This window comes from Capra hircus, chromosome 6, assembly GCF_001704415.2.
Source record: "Capra hircus breed San Clemente chromosome 6, ASM170441v1, whole genome shotgun sequence".
NCBI lineage: Eukaryota > Metazoa > Chordata > Mammalia > Artiodactyla > Bovidae > Capra > Capra hircus.
Window position 1 is genome coordinate 84,909,978 of NC_030813.1, and position 8,331 is coordinate 84,918,308.

The following is an 8,331-nucleotide window of genomic DNA, read 5'->3' on the forward strand; positions in this document are numbered from 1 at the left end:
CTGGAGAACCCCATGGACAGAAGAGCCTGATAGGCTGCAGTCCATGGGGTCACACATAGTTGTACATGACAGAAACAACTTAGTACAGCACTCTGTATCCTTAATTGTGACTTTGACTGGCCATACCTAGGCTGAGCTGCTGCTGGTCGACATAGCCTCTCTGTATCCTAAGTCACAGCTTTAATCTATCATGCTGTACCACTGCAGCAACAGCTACCCATCTAATATTAATATATTAACTATATTATAAAGTGTTTAACAATATAACTATATGCTTGATTTACATGCTTGCATTTTATATTTATTTGTTAAGGGAAGAAAGGAGAAGAAATGTGTTTTTGCTGTTCAGTTACTCAGTCATATCCGACTCTTTGTGACCAGATGGACTGTGGCATGCCAGGCTTCCCTGTCCTTCACTATCTCTGAGAGTTTGCTCATATTCATGTCCATTGAGCCAGTGATTCCATCCATCTCTTCCTCTGTCATCCCCTTCTTCTCCTGCCTTCAATCTTCCCAGCATCAGGGTCTTTTCCGATGAGTCAGCTCTTCAGTCAGGTAGCCAAAGTACTGGAGCTTCAGCTTTAGCATCAGTCCTTCCAATGACTATTCAGGACTAATTTCCTTCAGGATTGACTGGTTTGATCTCCATGCAGTCCAAGGGACTCTCAAGAGTCTTCTCCAGAACCACAGTGTGTTTGTATTATCTTGTATAATTCCTTAGTTATCTTCACCAGTGCTCTTTGGTTGATTATGGTGATTAGAATTATAGTTTGGGTTTATTTTCTTTAGCCTGAAAACCTCTCTTTGGCTTTTCCTATATGTCAGAATTCATAGCAAAGAATTCTTTCTGGGGTGGGTTATAGAGAAATGTATGTATTTTGCCCTCAGTTTTGAAAGATAGCTTTGTTTGACAGAATTTTTGGCTGACAGTTTTGACTTTGAGCACTTTGAACATGACATCCCACTGCCAGAGAGCATCCATTGTTTTTGATGAAAAATAAGCAGTATCTTATTGGAGTTTGCTTTTATGGATGAATAATTTTTCTCTTAATGCTTCAAGATTTTCTGTCCTTGGCTTTCAACATTTCGCTTATGTCTTTGTATGGCTCTCCTGTGTTTATCCTACTTGAAATTGATTGAGCAAATGCAGTGTGTAGATTAATATTTTTCATCACAATTGGGATGTTTTCAGGCATAATTTTTTGAAGATTTTGCTTTTGCATTTTTCTTCTGGCACTCCCTTTTTGTGTGTGTTATTGTTGTTGTATTAGTCACTGAGTCTTGCCAGGCTCCTCTGTCCATGGGATTTTCCAGGCAAGAATACTGGAGTTGGTTGCCATTTCCTTCTCCAGGGGACCTCCCAGAGATTGAACCTATGGCTTCTTTCATATGCCCTGCATTACAGGCAGATTTTTTCCTACTGAATCACAGGGTCAACCCCTTGTGTAGGTATTGTGCTTAATTATGTTCTACAATTACCTACCCTTCTGTTTATTTTTCTTTGCTCTTTTTTTTCTCTCTGTTCTTTGGATTATATTGTTGATCTATCTTAAGTTTTCTGGCTTTTTCATCAGTTCTTCAAATCTGCTGTTAAATACCTCCCACCTTAGTGAATTTTTCATTTCAGATATTTCAATTTTCTACTTCAAAATTTTCATTTGTTACTTCATAAAATATGATTTCTATTTATTATTTGTAGACTCTATTAGGTAGGACATTTTTATTACACCTTTCTTCTTTAAGCATAGTTTCCTGAGGATGGGTTGTATACTTCCAAGAATGTATCCATTTCTTCTAAATTCTCCAATTTGTAGGAATAATACTATTCCCAATAGTTTCTTATGATCATTTATATTCTTTATTTTAGTTTCTTATTTTACATATTTCAGTGTTTTGTCTGTTTTTTTGGTAATTTCCTTTGGGTCATTGAGCCCATTGACATTAGCTAATTTGAAGTTTTTCCTGTTAAAGCCAACCATTAGTACCTCTAACAAGAAGTTTGTTTTGCCTGCTTTTTCTCCATGTAGGTCACATATTCATTTTTTTTTAATATATGTTGTGAAGTTATTGTTAAACTTTGCATTTAGACAATAGAGTGTAGCTACTCTGGATACTGGCCCTTTTCAGCTCCGTGTATCATTACTGGTATTTATTTAGTGACTACATGGGCTATTTTAGTGAAGTCTTTTTCCCCTACTGTGTTAAGGCTCTGATATGGTTTCTTGGAGGATGCAGCCTTGGGTATATTCACATTACTGGGCAGCAGTGATTTTAGTAGGGTGCTCCTTTTAACTGCCTCTTTTCTTACTTTTAGCTTTCACTGATTGTTGGGTGCTGAGTAATATTTTCTGATAATATATTGCAGGCATACTCTTTGAAGTCAGCATATCAGGTGGATTTTTACCTCAGGAAGGCTCTTCATAGCTGTGTCCTTGATAAACTTGTTTGTCAATGGTTTGACCTCTATCTATTATGAGGCAACCAGATTTCTCTTAATTGCTTACCAAATTATCTTTCATAGTTTGTGGGCATTCTTAGGTTTTAACTTTATTTTCAAAATAAAGTGAGTTTCTTATTGAATAGCTTAGAGTTCTGTGTTTATGTCCTGAGTCTCCCTCTGGTCAAATTCTCTGAACCTTGGCCTCCAGAGCTGGGGAATAATAGTGGCATACTTCTTTCTGAGTGATATCCCCACTTTAGCAGTAAGACCGTGGCCTCTATTTTTAGTTTGCGTGTTTCCTCATGGAAACTCCATCCTATGAATGACCTGGGGCAATGAGTACTTGGAATTTAGTATTCTCAATATGTTGCACATTAATGGAGCTTCTTCCTATCAGTGGGGCTAAGGGAATAAGGGAGATCCCTCTCAGCAACATTTGTCTGAACTTTGTCTCTAACACATAACTGTGTGTGTGAGAGAGATATAGAAAGTCAAGCAGCTTGATCCTTCCAAGAAGATACCACGGCACTCAAAAGGGAGTTGTGGGGAGTGAGAACCTCGTGCTCTTTCTGAACCTACCTGGAATAGAGTCTCTCACTCTGAGTAAAGAGGGTGAGAGAGGGAGCAAATTGAGGTTAAAATGCCACAGGCTATCACTCATTTTACTGTTAGTGTATTTCTGGAATAAATGTATCTTTATTTGCTGTATGTCTTTAGGGTAATTTCTTTAAAAGACACTTTAAATAGTTGTCTTTAAAATACTTTTCACTTGTGATGCTTGTTTCATGTGGGAGCTAGTCTGTGGAGCATGCCATACTGCCACTCAGAAATTGGGAGGTTCAAAGTGTTCTTGAAAAGTTTCTCTATATTCTAATGCTTTGACACATTCTGTGTTCTTGTATACATTCAATAAAAGAACAATCAAGGAATTAATAGTACATTTTAATCCATCAGATAATTTTAATTTAGGAACCAAGAAAATATGTGAAAAGTACAGAAAGAAGCTTGGTTAAAGTTTTAGTCTTGCATTTTTTTTTTGTTTGTTTTCTGGTATTACTTAAATGCTGCACGGTGATGAAACCACAAGGCTTACTTGTTAGGGCCTGGGATTGGGTGAATGGGAAATAACTATCTAAAGGCTATAGAGTTTAAATACTCTGGATCTAGATACAGGTGATAGTTGCACATCATTGTACATTCATTAACTTAACACAGAATTATACAATTTATTACAGTTAAAAAGGTGAATTTCCTATAACATGAATTTTACCTCAATGGAAAAACGCAAATGGCTACCAATAGTTAGGTCAGAGGCCATGGTTTTGCAGCCCTTAATTTGTACATATACATATTTGCTTGCTTATTTATGTTAGCTGATTTATAATTTTTTTGTTAGTTTCTCATGTTCAGTGAAATGATTCAGTATTTTTGTAGATTATATTTCATTATAGTTTACTATTAGATATTTGGTATAATTCCCCTTGTGAGTGAGTGAGTGAGTGAGTGAAAGTCACTCAGTCATGTCTGACTCTTTGTGACCCCTTGGACTACCAGTCCATGGAATTCTTCAGGCTTGAATACTGGAGTGGGTAGCTGTTCCCTTCTTCAGGGGATCTTCCCAACCCAGGGATTAAACCGGGGTCTCCTGCATTGCAGGTGGATTCTTTACCACCTGAGCTCTCAGGGAAGCCTATAATTCCCCTTGCTATATGGTAAATACTTGTTTCTTTTATATATAGTGGTTTGTTTTGGTTATACTGTATTCTTAATTTGTCCTTTCCCCTTTCCCAGGTAACCGTAAATTCATTATCTATGTCTGTGAGTCTGTTTCTGCTTTGTATATAGATTCAACTTGTGTTAATTTTTAGATTCAACGTATAATTTATATCTTACAGTATGTGTCTTTTTCTGACTGATTTATATCACTTAGCTCAATATTCTCTAGGCCCATCTGCATTGTTACAAATAACATTATTTCATTCTTGCTTATGACTAATATTTCACTGTACACATATCCCACATTTTCCTAAGACTGGGCACTTAAGTGGCTTCTGTGTTTTGGCTATTGTACTGCTATGAACATCAGGGTGGATTGTATCATTTTGAATTACAGTTTTCTATTTTTTTGGATATATACTTAGGCATGGAATTGCTAGATATTGTGGTAATTGTATTATGACTTTTTAAGGAAACTCTATACTGTTTACCATAATGGTTGCTTCAATTTATATTTCCAGGAAGAGTATATGAAAGTTCTGTTTCTCCACATCTTCTTCAGTGTTTATTATTTATAAACTTTTTGATGTTAGTCATTCTAAACAGTGTGAAGTGATACCTCATTGTGGTTTTGATTTCTATTTCTCTGATAATTCAATGTTGAACAACTTTTCATGTGTTGTTTAGACATCTGTATGTCCTCTTTGGAAAAGAAGATCTTTTTTTTGGGTGTTCTGCCCATTTTTGATTAGGTTTGCTTTTTGATATTGAATTGTATGATATTGAATTGTATTGAACTGAATTATATTTGGGATGTTAACCACTTGTATTTTCTTTTTTTCTGCTAAATTTGGTCTTTCTTTCTTCTTTTTTTTTTTCTTTCTTTTCTCTAATTGTTTTGGAAGGTAGGTTACATTTGGAATTTTTCTTGTTTCTTGAGGAAGGCTTACATCATTATGACCTTCCTTCTTAAAACTGTTTTTGCTACACCCCATAGATTTTGTAGAACTGTGATTTCGTTTTCAATTGCTTGTGGTGTTTTCCCATTTATTCTTTGATTTCATTGTTGACCCATTGTTTTTTTTTAGAAGCATGCTGAATAGTGTTAATGTGTTAATTCTTTCCATCTTTTTCTTTTTTGTAGGGGATTTCTAGTTTCATACCATTGTGATTTAAACAATGCTTCATATAATTTCTAGTTTTTGCATGTCTGAGAAATTCTTTTTCTTTCCTTCTATTCTAAATGATAATCTTGCTGGTCAGAGTATCCTAGGTTTCAAGGTTTTCCCATTCAGGACTTTGTCTATAGCAGCACTCTCTGTATGGCTTGCAAAATTTGTCTCAATAAATCAGCTGATAGACTTAGGAGGGTTCTTTTGAAAATATATTTTTTTCTTGCTTCCTTAAATTATGTCTTTATCATTAACTTTTGCATATTAATTATATATTTTGTTGTGTCTCTATTTGGGTTTATTTTGTTTTTTATCCTTTGTGTTTTCTGTGCCTGGAAATCTGTCTTTTTTTCCTAGGTTTGGGAAGTTTCCATCCATAATTTTTCAAATACATTTTTAATCCATTTCTCTATCTCTTCTTCTTCTACAACCTTTATAATGCATAAATTGGCACATTTTATATCATCCCCTGGGCCTCCTATTTGCCTTCATTTTTAAAAATTTCTTTTTCTGTTTGCTGTTCTGATTAAGTCATTTCCATTATTCTGTCTTCCAGATCATTTATTCATTTTTCTGTGTCATTTAGTCAATTATTCATTGCTTCTAGATTGCTCTTTGTCTCAGAAATTGTTCCTTTTTGATCAGTTGAACTTTAAAATTTCTAATTCTTTGTTACAGTGATCTGTGTTTATGTCTATAATTTTTCTTAATTCAGTTAGTATGTTTATTACCCCCTTTTTGAACTCAGTGTCTGATAGACTGGTGTCTGTGTTTCTTTCTTTATTCTTTCAGGGGATGTCTCTTGCTCTTCTATTGGGGAATATTTTCTCCAGCTTTCCATTTCACTTAACTTTCTTTGTCTCCATGAATTTAGGAGAAATAGTTCTCTATCATGGTCATGAAATGGCGATTTTATGTGGGAGTGTCCCTGTATAGACTGCCTGTTTCCAGTTTGTTTTTGTTGTGAGCAGTGGTTTAGAAATGAATGTCAGTCACAAATTTTATCAGTGTGCACTGGGCATTACCGCCTTGATAGGGGATGTTGTTGTGGTCAGAGTGTCTAAAGCCTGTGCAGGTTGGGAGGCAGGACTTCCTCTCTGCTACATGGCTTTCTGAACTGAACTGAACAGGGCTTTCACTGCCCTGTCAGAGGTAGGATCTGATCTTTGCTTTTTGGAGTAGAAGCTCTGGGGTCAGACTCAGTTTAGTCACTCAGTCATGTCCAACTCCTTGTGACCACATGGACTACAGCACCCCAGGCCTCCCTGTCCATCACCAACTCCTGGAGCTTGTTCAAACTCATGTCCATCAAGTGGGTAATGCCATCTGACCATCTCATCCTCTATCATCCCCTTTTCCTCTTGCCTTCAATCTTTCCCAGCATCAGTAAATACTGGGGGTGGGTCTGGTAAGAACTTTACAACCTTGAGACATTTGTTTGATTTATGGTAATAACCAATTGAAAAAGTATATAGCCCCCTTGCTAAAACTAGCAAGGAGGGTACTCTCCATCCCCCTTCTGATATCAATGTCAGAAGCTTTCTCTGTCCTTTTTCACTTTAATAAAACTCTGCTACACAAAAGCTCTTGAGTGACCAAGCTTGGTCCCTGATCCCAAAGCTGAATCTTCTTCGGATATCATGAATTATACATCATTCACCATAAGCTATCATTGTGTTTCTTGTCCTAAGGGTGGGGAGTGCTGAAGCAATGAGGTCTGTGTGCTCACAGATGTCCTATATACAACCTGTGTAGTCATCTGTGGCTCTGCTCACATGCAACTTGAGTTCAATTCATGCCACTTCCTTTGTTGTGGTTGTCCCAGGTGTAATGTAAGGCTATGGTATGAAGTGGATGGGGCCAGAGTCTTTGGTAGATGGACCATGGTATGCTGACAGTGGTGACTCTTGAAACACTGCCTAATAAGTGCCAGTATTGACATGACTTCCCACCTGGACCATACCCAAAGCCCCCAGATTTCTATGTATAGTCAGTCTGGGTCTTTTCCCAGTTGATATGTGAAATGAACAGGCCTGGGATGTTTGTGCTGCTTGGATTCAGGAGCATGGTGAAGTGACAGCTGCTGGTGTGGAGCTTCTCCTTACTGTTTGTTAGTAAGCCAGCCACTTCTGCACTTTTTGAGAGCAGCATCTAGTCATTTGCACCCTTGATGTTTGTTTCAGTAGTTTCCCAGCGACCATGTAGGACCCCAGGATGGGCTGTCTGATCAGTAGTTCTGCTTGCTAGCTCTCCAGGATGAGGGTCCACCTGTGAGGGAGTTCTCTTTTTTTTTTTTTCTGATCTCTCTAAGGGGCTAGGGGCTCAGGTTCCAGTTCTATGCCTTTTTTTCTGTCCTACTAGATTACAAGGCTTCGTGGGTAACTCAGCTGATAAAGAATCTGCCTGGAATGCAGGAGACCCCTGTTCGATTCCTGGGTCAAGAAGTTCCACTGGAGAAAGGATTGGCTACCCATTCCAGTATTTTGGGACTTCCCTGGTGACTGAGATGATAAAGAATCCACCTGCAGTGCAGGAGACCTGGATTTGATCCCTGGGTTGGGAACATCCCCTGGAGGAGGGGATGGCAACCCACTCCAGTATTGTTGCTTGGAGAATTTGCATGGACAGAGGAGCCTGGCGGGTCTACAGTCCATGGGGTCGCAAAGAGTAAGACGACCAAATGACTAAGCACTCGATCACAAGGAAATGTTTCCTGTAGCTATATATTTATAGGAGTTTTGCCAGTTTCCAGTTAGTTTTCTCTGTGAATTGTTACACATGAAGATGTATTTTTGATGTGTTTGCAGGGAGAAGGGGTTTGACATCCTCATACACCATCATCTTGTCAGATTTTAAACCATTACGTTTAATTCCTACATATTTCTCAGTAAATTATCATTTTGTTGTTGTTGTTGTTCAGTCACTAGGTCATGTCTGACTCTTTGCAACCTCATGGACTGCAGCACGCCAGGTTTCCCTGTCCTTTACTATTTCCTGGAGTTT